The sequence below is a fragment of the Condylura cristata genome, unplaced genomic scaffold (assembly GCF_000260355.1).
Source record: "Condylura cristata isolate star-nosed mole 26May11 unplaced genomic scaffold, ConCri1.0 scaffold00001, whole genome shotgun sequence".
Lineage (NCBI taxonomy): Eukaryota > Metazoa > Chordata > Mammalia > Eulipotyphla > Talpidae > Condylura > Condylura cristata.
In genome coordinates this window covers 29,813,823-29,827,009 of record NW_004567102.1, presented here as the reverse complement: position 1 = coordinate 29,827,009, position 13,187 = coordinate 29,813,823, and the positions used below count along the sequence as shown (strand labels likewise).

Sequence of the window (13,187 nt, the reverse complement as noted above, 5' to 3'; positions counted from 1 at the left end):
CCTTATTGTTGTAATTTTTATTTCTTTAGTTGTTAATTAAGTTGCATTATTTCCTAGGTATTCTTTATAATCAGCGAGTTGTCTGTTTGTAAGTTCCGTACATATTTCTAATGAGTTTTAGTGTCTTTCTCACCAATATATGTAAACTCTTTGTACTTTGAGGAGTTACATACTATCTGTCATAATTGTTCCAAGCATTTCCTTTTCTTTGTCATTAACTTTATGTTACATGCAAAATCCCTAAATCCTTTTCCCTGACTTTTTTTCCCCATGTAAAAGATAGCTACCTGTGTATATTCATTCACTCATTTACTTATCTGACAGGAAAAAAAAAACCCCACACACATAAAACAAGGTTATGAATTGGGTGGTTGATGAAAATGTGATGAGAGGCCTATGGGAGCCTAACTCTGTATTTTCCTAGAAACAACAGCTCAGTTTCTCTAATTTAGTGTTTGCAGTAAACTTACAGAAAATTGCTATTGCAAAAAAATAAAAAATTAGCTATCTCATTTTTGCTTATTATTCATATACAATATGAATCACAAGGAGATTTAACAGGAATTCATGAACATAAATGCAGATAACAAGGCAATATCATTTGGAATTTAAACTTTCTCTAGTGAAAAGTAAAAAAGTAGATTAAAATAAAAAAGCTGTTCTGTCCTCAAAGTAGAAAATACATATACTTTGAAAAAGATATACACAGGAAATCACTGATGGACAAGTTGAAGACACATACAAAATAGGCATCCACGACACACACATTTTGCCTATGCATTTAACAAATGTTTATGAGACAAACGTTTGTATTGGAGACTAGGCGAGGGGGTAGGGACAGGAAAGGAACAGGGGCTTGTACCCTCACTGAGGTCTTAGTCTTACGCGGTGGCAGAAAGTGAGCAATCACATTTAAAAGCTGGCAAGTATGGTAATTAGGAAAGTGTCAGAGCGCAGAAATGGCAGCTTTACTATTTTATGTCCATTCTCAAATCATAGAGCACTGGCTCTAAGCACGCAGCTCCTAAATGCTAGCACTAAGGTAAAATACACGTGAGGTTTCCTTGCTTACTTTTTTTTTGCATGTCTTCCATCTCTGGCTCAATAGAGTGAGAAAGAAGGAGCAGAAGTAAATCTTAAGAGCAGAGGTAAAACAGACTACATTTTATCCTGAGATATGGTACTAGGTGGCTAGATATTGCCAAAGAATATAGACATTTATAGCTTCTTCGGGGATACCCTTTCCGTACAAGAAGGACATTCCAAATTGGAACTCTTATAGGAATTTCATTAAATGTTGATGATGCACTTTTAAAATTTTACATTTCCATTTTTGCACTTTTTTTTTTACTTAAGTTGGAGGGATTGCCTACTTGTGCTCTCATCCATAAGCAATGCCCAATGCCTGCTTAAAGCACAAGCTGCACTTTCACATTGCTTCTTACTGATGCCAGATTTTAAATAGAATACTAAGAAAAGTTTAGAAAAAAATGGTAAGTCACTTCTGTTGCAGTGTAATCTTTTGACATGATGATACAGAATACAGACTCGAGCAAACAATGTAGTCCAAATTCTTGAATTAGAGAGTGAACTGTTCCTTCAAATCACATCAACAAATCGTGCAGGAGACTCAGAAGTGCAGGATGAGTCGATTGCTAGTTCCCTGGTAGGTTAGTGCCATAGAAATAACAAATATTGTCAGGAGTAGTTCGGGCAATCACAGGCTATTAAGAGCAAGAGGGATAAGAGCAATTGCCTTAGCCTTTGACTTACTGAGTCCATTTATAGAAAGGTTTTTAGTTGCGTGTTTGAGTAGATCCAACTGCTCCACATCAACCAGTTTACACCTACGAGAAAAGAGGAAATTGCTTTTTATTGGGCATCTGTTGCAGTATAGGCACTTATTAGTCACTTGATAGAGATTTCATTGCAAATTTGTGGAGAAAATGAAGTTCAGGGCTCACTAAACCAAGGTTACAGAGTAAATGGGAGAGCCACAGTTTGTGTTTGACATCAAGGAAGGGGTAACTAACTTTGGCCAGGTAGCTTTATGCATTAGTTCAGGTAAAACCTGTGCGAAGGCTACTGTTATGCCCATTTTGCAAATGAAGAAATTTACTTCAAAGAGACTAATTAAATTACTTAAGGTCACATGTTGATGCATATTTCTAACCCAAGATTCTCAAAGTATGTTCTTTCTACCATACTTCTCTTGAGTTAGGAGTAAAAAATAAACAAAAACTAGCTCTAAGTTTACATTAGAAATTTGTTTAAAAAGAAAGACAACAAGCCAGAGCTTAGTAAATAAACATAACACTATACCTAGAGTAGAACAATTGATACTTCAACCACCCTGAGTTCTTAAAATGTAATTTGTGTGCATTATATTCTGTGTAAGGGAGAGAATATATAATACATTTGAGGATGTTCCTATTCCCAAGCCCTGAAAATTGAAAAACTCCAGTATTTAAAGTACTTTTAGAATTTTTTATTAAAATAAATATCCAGTGTAACATTCCCCATAGGTTCATAATAACTGAGTTTTTTTTTGTATTTTTGTTAAAGAGTTAAGTTCTAGCTGTTCTAAGTGTACAATATAGAATTCACTTTGTTCAAAGGCTGAAGTGAACATAACAACAATAAAACACAGTAAATCCCAGGAATGCAATGTGAAGTATTTCAAATAAATGTCCCATTTAAGGTTTATCTATTTCCTCCCTCTCCTGACTTTACTCGCACCTGCCTCTGCCCCAACTTGAGGAATGTCAGTTTCCTCCTGGTTCCTCAGACTCCTCCTCCAAGATGTTAAAAGTCCTGGGAGGATGAGCTCACAGATTGCACACACTGGGCTGCCATTCAGCATTCGCCATTGTGCCCTTTTTCCTACTCAGACCCTCTGTGGTGATGGTGGCTTCCCCTCAAGTACCTGACGGAAGCATAGCCACCACCACTGTGTGTGCCCCGCCGCTCTGTCTTTGCCAGTTAATGTCTATACTTGGAGTCCGGTCTGGCTAAAATCTAGGCTGAGAACATAATGCAGGTACAGAGAGCACTGCCCTCCCTCCCTTTCCCTCCTTGCGGCTGAATCTGCAATGCCTTGAATTCTAATTCACCAATTCTAGTTTTTATTTGGGTCGTTTATGGCAATTCCTCACCCTGGGACTCTGGCATGAGGGAGGGCAAAGGGAGGGGAGTCTGAGTGACAGACACTGTGCTGCACTCAAACTCACCCTTCCCCTCTGACCCTGCTCCATTGTTCTTCCACCAAAATGGTGCCCTTCCTCTCTTGGGATGAGTTCTTTCCCAGGAAGAGCTTCATGCCTCATGCAAATAGCCCTTTGGCGAGGCCACCCTGATAGTCATTTCTTTAGATGGGATTACATTGAAGGAATTAGTTCAAGAAAAACAAATTCCAGAAACCATCTGAAAAGGTGATATTCATAGGAAAATAATGAGGTCAAGAAAATTTAGCTGAGTAACCTACCCTAATAGATATGTCTAATACCAGATCTGGTACAGATGCCTTATCTGTTCTGAGTCTCATCGAGGTGATTGATGTTGAGGGGTTAAATTTATGATGCTAGGTAAACAACCACTGTGAGAAAATAAGACAAACCACTAGTTTGCCTTAGGGATGTTGTCTCTCATATTCTAAAGAGTTCAGCTCCTCAACTGGATCACTGAAAACTGCCCTACATATCTGCTGGCCCTGATTATGCTTGGGGGGTGGTTAGTTTAAGAGCTCTGCCAAAGTCTTTATTAGCAAGAATAAAAAGCTTGCAGACTTCTGGAATTTAAGAAATTATACACTGTAGGATCACAAAACTGCATGGGGGGGAACCAGTGACCTTATCTAATTACTAATCCAGGACACAGCAGCTGACATACTATTAATATCCCAATGTGTTTAAAAAAAAAGAGAAAAGAAGAAAAGCAAGTACTAATGAAAATGCATTTAAACCCATGAATGACTGATGTTTAGCTGACTAACCAAAAGAAAAATATTAAACTTTTATAATTCATTACATAGAATTTTGCTTTTTTATAGAGTGTTAATCTGTATAGCAGATTAAAGATGATTTTCCCTTTCACATTCAAAACTTTTTGGGGATTAACAAGTTAATTTTAACTTTTGACAAGTTATGGTAATATATACAAAATATAAAATTTATCATTTTATACAATATTAAAGTGTATAGCTCACTGTCATCATATATATTCACCTTGTTATGTATCGTAAGCACCATACAGCTATAGAACATTTTTCATCTTCCAAACCTAAAGCTCTGTATTCATTAAAGAATCATTTTTCATCTTCCATTCCCCCCTGACAACCACTATCCTAAATTTTGTCTATAAATTTGGTTATTCTAAGTAATTTAGATAAGTGGAGTTGAAAATATTTTGTAACTGGCTTATTTCACTTAGTATTTTGTCTTCAAGATTCATCCATTGTAGCGTACTTCAGAACTTCCTTCCTTTTTAAGACTAAATAACATTGCAATATATGCGTATGTACAAGTCACATGTTGTTTATCTATTCTTCTGTCAATGAACATTGTATTATTTTCACCTTTTGGTTCCTGGGAATCATTACTAAACGCATGGCTATCCCTGTTTTCAATCTTTTGGCTATAATCCAGATGTGGTATTGCTAGGTAAAATGAAAATCTTTTGATTTTTTTTGAGGAAATTTTTGAAGCAAATATCATTTTCCATAGTGGTTGTACCATTTTACATTTTCACTAGCCCTGCACAGGGTTTTAATTTCATATATTTGCCAATACTTCTTATCCTTTGATTTAATTATTTTTTTTAAATGATGGCTATCCTTGAGGATGTGAAGTGGCATTACTATAGTTTGATTTCATCTCCCTAATGACATGAGACATCTCCTCATGTGCTTCTTGGCCATTTGTATATTTTTTTAGGAGTCATCTTTTTCAGAGCTTTGTCCATTTTTTAATTAGGTTATTTTGTTTTTTTGTTGTTAAGTTTTCGGAGTTCTTTGCATATTCTGGAAATTAATCCCTTATCAAATATAAGACTTGCAAATATTTTCTCCCACCTTGTGGGTTGCTATTCATGTTGTTAACTTTGTTCTTTGGTACACAGAATCTTTTTATTTTTATGTAGTTCAATTTATCTCTTTTGGGTTGTTGCCTGTGCTTTTTGGTGTCCTGCCCAAGAATCACAGCCAAATCCAATGTCATTAGGTTTATTTCCTCATTTTTTTCTTCTGAGTCTTTTAACTTTTACATTTAGGTATTTGATTTATTTTGAGTTAATTTTTGTATATGTTACAATATTCACCTTCATTGTTTTCCCATCATAATTTATTGAAAAGACTGTCCTTTTCACACCTGCTGGTTTAGAAGTCATTATTGAAAGTCATTTGATCATATATGCAAGGAATTATTTGTGAGTTTGCTGTTTTAATCCACTGGCCAATTTGTATGCCTTTATGCTAGTGTACCTTGTTTTGATCACTGAAGCTTTGCAGTAAGTTTTGAAATCATAAAATTCAACTTTGTAGCTTTTCAAGATTGTTTTGGCCATGTGGAGTTCCTTGGAATGCCATACAAATTTTTCTATTTATGAAAAACATCATTGGGATTTTGAGGAATTTTACCTATTATAGTGATACTAAAGCCACTTTTAAGGTGAAAAATAGCACCTGCTTTTGAAATTTTAATAAAGTATTTCTTTTGCATGATACTCAGTTTGTAGTGCTAAGAGTGCTCATTAGTGACCAAGCTGAAGAGATTTAAGTTGTTATTGATCACACAGTTGTGGGAATAAAATTCTCCAAATAAACCAGTGACACGTGTTTTAGTCTCAGTGACCCTTTAAACTAACTCAGTCTGAATTTTCTCCTTAAATTATTGTAGTACTAAACATGTTAAATTTTCTCTCTAAAATTCAGGAGAAAAAAAACAAAATTGATTATGTAGTAATGACAAATATCACAGATTTTATAGCTTTTTCCCTCCCAATCCATTTACAATATTCCTATTTACCTATCTAGGGTAAATATTGTAATTCAATTTGTATGAGTTTAAAGATAGTCCATTTCCTGTTGCAACATTCTGGTGGAATGTACTGTTTTTCCTTATTCAGTTTACATATTTTCTTTTTGTAATAAACTCAAGAAGAACAAAGTGACTCCTAAACTGTAGACAAAATGTCAGATGAAAGAGTAGAAGTTGACAAAATATATTTGTTTATCTCTCTTAAAACAAGGCTAAGTAGTTAAGGTTGTTCTGAGATTTTTCAGTGCCAGTTTATGCCTCTCTGACTTCACAGCACTTTATTTTACTTTACTTCAACAAATATTTACTGAGAACCTATTATGTGAGTAGGCGCTCTTTTAGTAGACACTGTAGGCACAGTCCCTGTCCTCAAAACAGATCATACTTTAAGAAACAGACAAGTAAATTAATAAATTACCTTACTTAAATAGAGAATATCAAGTTGAGGTCCCCAAACGGCCAAAAACATTCATAGAATGGACATGCATTAGCTTTCCAGGACCATTTTTTCCAAGATTCTTTAATTCACTGCAGCAATAGGACCATCGTTAGGTAGTTGACTAAATAATACAGATAAGTGACAGTGTTTCAGAACTGTAACATTCTGATTCTGTAAGCACAGAAACAGATTTATTCTTTCCTCAAAAAGCATCCTTGTTTGAGGTGTGCAGGAAATGCCTTGTTTGAGGTGTGCAGTATCATTAGAAGGGACAGGTTTCCCCCTCTCAACCAACTAAGTTGACCACCAAGCTTAGGGTCTGGTGGCATCATTTAAGAGTCTGTCCCAAACTGTATACCTCAAGCAAATGTTTTTAAGTTTTGTGTTATTTCCTAATATTTATTTTATTTCCTAAATATTCAAGTCAATATTGAACTTGTAATAATCTCAGTACTTCAGGTGGATGCATCAGGTTTAACTAGATGTTCCAAGGTTCATTGTGATTCTACCCTGTGCTCCCAGGGTTATACACATCCCATTTTAGAAATGTTGGAAAAAACTATGTCAACTAGGCATAACAACTAAGTTTTCTTCATGCTTATTATGGGTTTCTCCCTAGAGGTAAAACAAACCCCACAAGTTTAAAAAATAGTTACCATTGTTACCAGGCATAATTATCAATAATGGCATTTTTTTTTCCTTTAAAGAAAGCTACATTTTGGAAATACTGTCAATGAAATACAGCTTCTGAGTATAGTAATTCCTCATCATTGCCCAGGTAGATACAGGGACATTTTGGGATATCCAGTCTCTTACCTATTCAGTGTTTACCCTCCAGTGACAAACTCATCCAAGTTCATCTGGGTCTGTCCTGGTTTACAAAAGTACAATTTGGTGAGAGCCCATAGTCCCAGGCAAAATGGGACAGTCACCTTACTTTGCCCAAAACTAGCAAACATTTCCCTACTGTTTCCCTGGACCCTCCTGCTGATCTGAAGTGGCCATGGTTCCCTGGCGAAGGATCAGCATTAGCAAAATGGATATATAGGTACAACACCGAGAACCCTAGAGACAAGCAACCCTGCAGGGAACCTTGAGCAACAGAGCAGACATTTTAATTGTTTTTGATGATGAACTAACTCATCTTCCTGTACCAGAGCACCAGTTTCTAATTACACTGCACTTTAGAATTACCTGCAGAGCTATTTTAAATTGCAATTTCTAGGCTACACCAAGACCTGATGATTCAGAATTTCTGTATCTTTAACAGAGTAGGTGAATAGGTGAATAAGCTTTCCACCATGCAAATTTGACCATGTTACTGCCTTGCTGCTTAAAAATTCCAACCTTCTTTCTTTTGTTCAGTAATAAAATACAAGCCACTGCATGATTTATGACTTTTCATGAGTTGCCTGTTGTTTACCACTCCAATCTCATATTGTATTTGTCCATACATCTAAAACTATTTGACATTTGCCTATAATCTTCCCTTGACTTAACACATTCTCATCCTAACTCCTCCCTTTTTTTCTGTCTCATGTATTCATTGTGATATTTTGGGTCATGTCCTCCAGGAAGCTTCCTCTGTGAGCTCAGATTCAATTCAAGTATTCTCCTAGAAGAAATCCTTAGGCTTCTATAGCTCCTCCATCCAAATATTGTGAGTATTTTTTCAGTGTTTGGCTATATCCTTCTAGACTTTAATCCCTGAGCGTGCAATTATATCTCCAGCACTGAATGCAATACATTGCAACAAAGTAAACATGCACAAATATTTATTGAATGAATAAACCTTCTTTTGAATTATGCCAACTATTCCTGTCCTTGTCTTATCTGGTCCCTCCTGTGCCCAGCAAAGCGCACATGCCCTTCCTGATTATTTAAGATGAATCATACACTCACCTGGTTGGGCCTAGGTTTTGTAAAGTGGCTCTTTGCTGCCCCCACATGTTTTGAGTCAGTTTCTTAAGCAGCCAATTGAGATAGCCCCTTGTGCCACCTGATTCACTTTCAGTTGTTGAGGAAGTGGGAGACATTACTTTCTTGGCCTTCCTATGCCTCCCAGGGCAGAAAGAGAGACCATATAGAATGGAAAGGAGATATATGACCCTTTGTGTATTTTTCTATAACCTCATTTCATATTTACTCCTCATCATCAGGACTAATAAATTGAATATTTTCATTTTCTTATCTTCCCCTCATCTCCTTTCTTTTTCCTTCCTAGAGTTCTCATCAAAGTATGCTTCCTTCTGGGTTCCTTTACATGTATTTAAATATAGTGGCCTATTAGCAGCTTCCTAGTATCCTAAGATTTGCTATGACTTACTCCTGATAAAACTTCTCCAAGGAAATAATCATGTTTGGCCCCTCCCTGGTGGTGCAATGGGTTAGGATGCAGCAAGGCAAGCTAGCGCAGCCACTTCAGTGCAAGTTTGATCCCTGATGTGGAAGTGATCCACACGGTGCAGCAGACCTCTCCTGACCCGCTTGCTGCCCCCCTCAGCAGTGTACTTTGTCTATCTGCCTGTTCTGCTCCCCATTTGTCTCTGGTGAGTCCTCTCACTGCCCATGCACCTCTGGCTTGCACTCCAGTTCTGTATGCATAAATAAATAAAAATCTTTTTAAAACTAGTCATGTTCAAGGACAGAAACTTTCTTATTTTCTTATATTTTGAATTTCATTCATTTATAGAAAAATTTACAAACTTCTCAAAATGGAGATATAAAAGGGTTTATCCCAAGAATGTGGGATCATATTTACATAGATTCAATCATGTGATCAAAGCAGTGAAACTACTACTGTGATCACATAGTTACCTTCATTAATCTGTTGACTAAACAGATATCGACAGCATTAATGATTTACTATTTTAAAATTAATTCATACTATTAAAAATTCATGAGCAACACTTGTATTCCTTTCACGATTATTACTATAGCAATGAAAAAACATTTTGTAAATTTATAGTAGTGTGCTTCTAAATACATAGTGTACATTATTATATCATCATAGACTTTTTTTTTTTATTTCTTTATGCATACAAGAGCTGAGTGTAGGCCAGAGGTGAGGGTGGCAGAGGCGGTTAGAGGATTCACTAGAAACAGAGTGGGGGGAAAAAACAGGTGGACTGACTGAATTACACTGCTGAGGGGAACAGTAGGCAAGACAGAAGAGCTCTGCTGTGCCACTTGAATCAGCTCCTTGGCAAGGTTTGAACTTTTGCTGCAGTGGCTGCTGATAGCTTCATAGTGCTGAGACTTAACTCCTTGTGCCACCGGGGATACTCCACTGTCTTTTTCTTTATTATTTAGAGTCTAGTGTAATTAATAATTAAAAAGGTATTATATGTAGAATATCAGTTAATTCAGTTAAAGCATAAATGATTTTAAGGAGAGAAGAAAGCTGTTTCACCTTAGCTGGAATTAAAAACAAAAACAAAAAACTACTCTTTGGGCCCTCCCTGATGGCACAGCGGGTTAAAGCACAGCAGTAAGAATCTAAAGCCACTTCAGCACCGGAGGTGATCCACCTGGCGCCACAGACCTCTCCTGACCCACCCGCTGCTCCCCTCAGCAGTGCACTTTGCTGCTCTGCTTGTTCTGCTTCCCACTCTGTCTCTGGTGAATCCTCTCACTGCCCTTCACCTCTGGCCTGTACCCCAGATCTGTATGCATAAATAAATAAATCTTAAAAAAAAAAACAAACAGCTGCTTTCTTAGAAAATGAGAAGATTTGGTCAAGAAGACAAATACCAACCATACTTACATATTTTAAAACTGAATAGTTTAAACTTTTAAACTTAAATAGTAACCTATTTCAGTAATAGTCCAACTATTACTATAGTTTTAAAAGCCCTTTATTTACATTATCTTGTTAGAACCTTGTATGATCCCTTCTCTATGATATAGAGGGATCTATGCCTCATTTTACAGACAAGGAACTGAGTCAGGGAGATTAACTAACTTTTGGAAAGTGGTTGCTCTCATTTAAAGACTATTTTTATTTTAATGAATTTTAGTTATTAAAATAGAACACTAGCAAAGAATTTTTTATTTTATGTGAAATTGTCACACAACAAAAGATTCTTTTTGGAAAAAGTGTTCAGAACAGGACTCTCCCTGGCGGTGAAATGTGTTAAAGTGCAGCACTAAGAAGCCAGCCATATCTGCTTCAGCACCCGTTCATCCCCTGGCCAGGGAGGTGACCCACATGGCAGAGCAGACCTCTCCTGACTCCTCCTACTTGCTCCCCTCAGCAATGTACTTTGCCAATCAGCTTGTTCTGCTCCCCATTCTGTCACTGGTGAATCCTCTCACCACCCCTGCACCTCTGGCCTGTACCCCAGTTTTGTATGCATAAATAAATAAAACTTAAAAAAAATGCTCAGAACAAATAGTGAAATTTCTAGACAGTTAAATGATACCAGTCATAAATATTTTATTTGGTTAAATGTTATATTTGGGGAAGACTATATTTTACAACCTTCTTTTTGTCCCCATTGAAAAAAAAGGCATCAAATGGTGGAGACCTAAAAGAAACTCCATTGATTTATTACCACCAACTGGCACCTACTGTGTGTGAATCTCTATATTATCTGTTTATAACTGATTTCATACTAATAATAATCATATGAGAAAGTTACCATGATCCTATTTCATGGACAACAAAATTAGGTCAAAGTAATGTTAGCAACTTGTACAAATCACATCACAACTGCAATTGGAAGCTAATTCTGAGTTTCTTCAAACTGGGCTTGTTTTATTATACCATCTGGTGAATTTTATTTTCAAGTTTGAATTCCAATTCCTAGTTGCCTGATAGATTTAAGACTTATTTAATTTCCTTTATGCTCAGATCTATAAATGTATGCTAACTAGTGGAATTTATGTACCCAAGATTATAGGAGCTAGTTTACATTTCACAACTATTTTCTGATGATCTTCATCCACAACTAAAGACATTTTTGCATAATATCATTTGTGGAAATGCCACCTGGAAATAGTTCCTGTGATTCCTTCAGCTGTTATTCAGAATGTGACTAATCAAGATAAATATTAGGTGGGGACATTAATAGTCTTTACACTATCCTGCTTTCAGTACACTTAGCTTAATAGCTGTTCTATCTAGCTCTATTGCTGTGTTTGAAGCAATTCTAAAAGGAATCAAGGAAGGGTGAAAAACAGTATAGAATAATCATTTGGGCAGAATTTGGTTTTTTGCTTCCTTTGTGTTAATACTCAGAGAAACTATGTGTACACTTGTCTATCGTTAGAATTTAGGTGGTTTCTCAGCACTGGGTATGTAAAAAGAGAACTTTCTATTACATTATTTGCCTTTATTTCATTTATATGAAATAGGAATGAAGTATTTTCTCTTTCTTTTATAAAAGTACAGTTTTGTTTCTTTTTATAAAGTATTTTATTTATATATATATATATATATATATATTTAACTTAAGTACCATTGCTTTACACCTTTGTTAATTTTCTTTTAAAGATTCAAATTATGCATGCAAGAGCTGGGGTGTAGGTCAGAGGTAGGGGAAGGTGAGACACAGTGGGGAACAGAACAGGCAAACTGACTGAAGTTCACTGCTGAGGAGAGCAGAGGGTGAGACAGGAGAGGTCTGCCACGCCATGTGGATCACACCCAGGGTGGGGGATGAACTCTTTCTAGAGAGGCTGCTGCTTCCTTGATAATGCTAAGACTTAACCCCTTGCACCACCAGCGAGGACCCCTTGCTAGTTTTTTGACAGTATAGAAAAATAGGAAACATTCCACAAATTGGAGCGTCTGTCAGTTTTCTGCAGGGCTCATGCCTCTGTATGGTTCCAGTTTTAGCATATGTGCTGTTAACCTGAGCACTGCATGTGTCCTTCCACTTTTCAAGGAGACACATTGCCTTCCCATGAAACTGCTTCTAACGTTTAATTTTCTTGCTAATTCCAAAAAATTAAGTTCTTCAATATTTTCCTTTCCTTTTTTTTTTTTTTTTTTTGCCTTGAAATGAGTACATATGTATGTGGCAGAGACAACCGGGGAAAATTTGCAAATTCCAGTACATTGACATTCATGTAATAAATTAGTGTTTAGCCATCTGGAATTAGATTAATTTGGAGACTATGAAAAAGCTCTAATGTGAGAAATCAAAAGAAAGGCAAACTCTATAATGGTCCTATCTCAGGACTAACTAGTTAACATTCTTACTTAAAATACCATGAGAGTATCATTTCAACCCCATAATTAGCATAACATGGGAGTCACAAACTGAAATTCTGTTGTCAACAAGTTTGTTCTTTGATTCAATGTGGAATAAAGTTAGAATACTTCCTACCATCATCATAACTAGAAAAACAAGTATATGACCAGATGGGAGTACATTTAGCAAATGTCAGCTCCATTATAATTAGAACAATCATCACTACTACCCAGTAGAAAATACATCCAGATGTATTTGCTTTATATAATGGGACCCATAATCAATATGATATAAAATAAGTATGCTTTTCTTACGAGCTTTAACAAAATGATAATTTTGTAAAGAAACCAAAAGAAAAACTGTTCGTGCCAACTTGATTCATCTGATTTTAAGTCTGGATGTTAAAAGGATTACATTTCACCTTTAGTGAGAATATGTTAGATTGAAAATTCCATCTCAGCACAATGTGAGTTCCTAAGTATTTCAGCTGTGTAACATGAATCACCTGATAGGAAA

At 36.1% G+C, this 13,187-nt stretch overlaps 1 protein-coding gene across 2 annotated transcripts in view; it reads left to right on the top strand.

The window, feature by feature from the left end:
• Positions 1 to 13,187, top strand: part of FILIP1 (filamin A interacting protein 1) — a 169,728-nt gene that overhangs the window by 97,962 nt on the left and 58,579 nt on the right. The gene's annotated exons all lie outside the window — the stretch shown is intronic.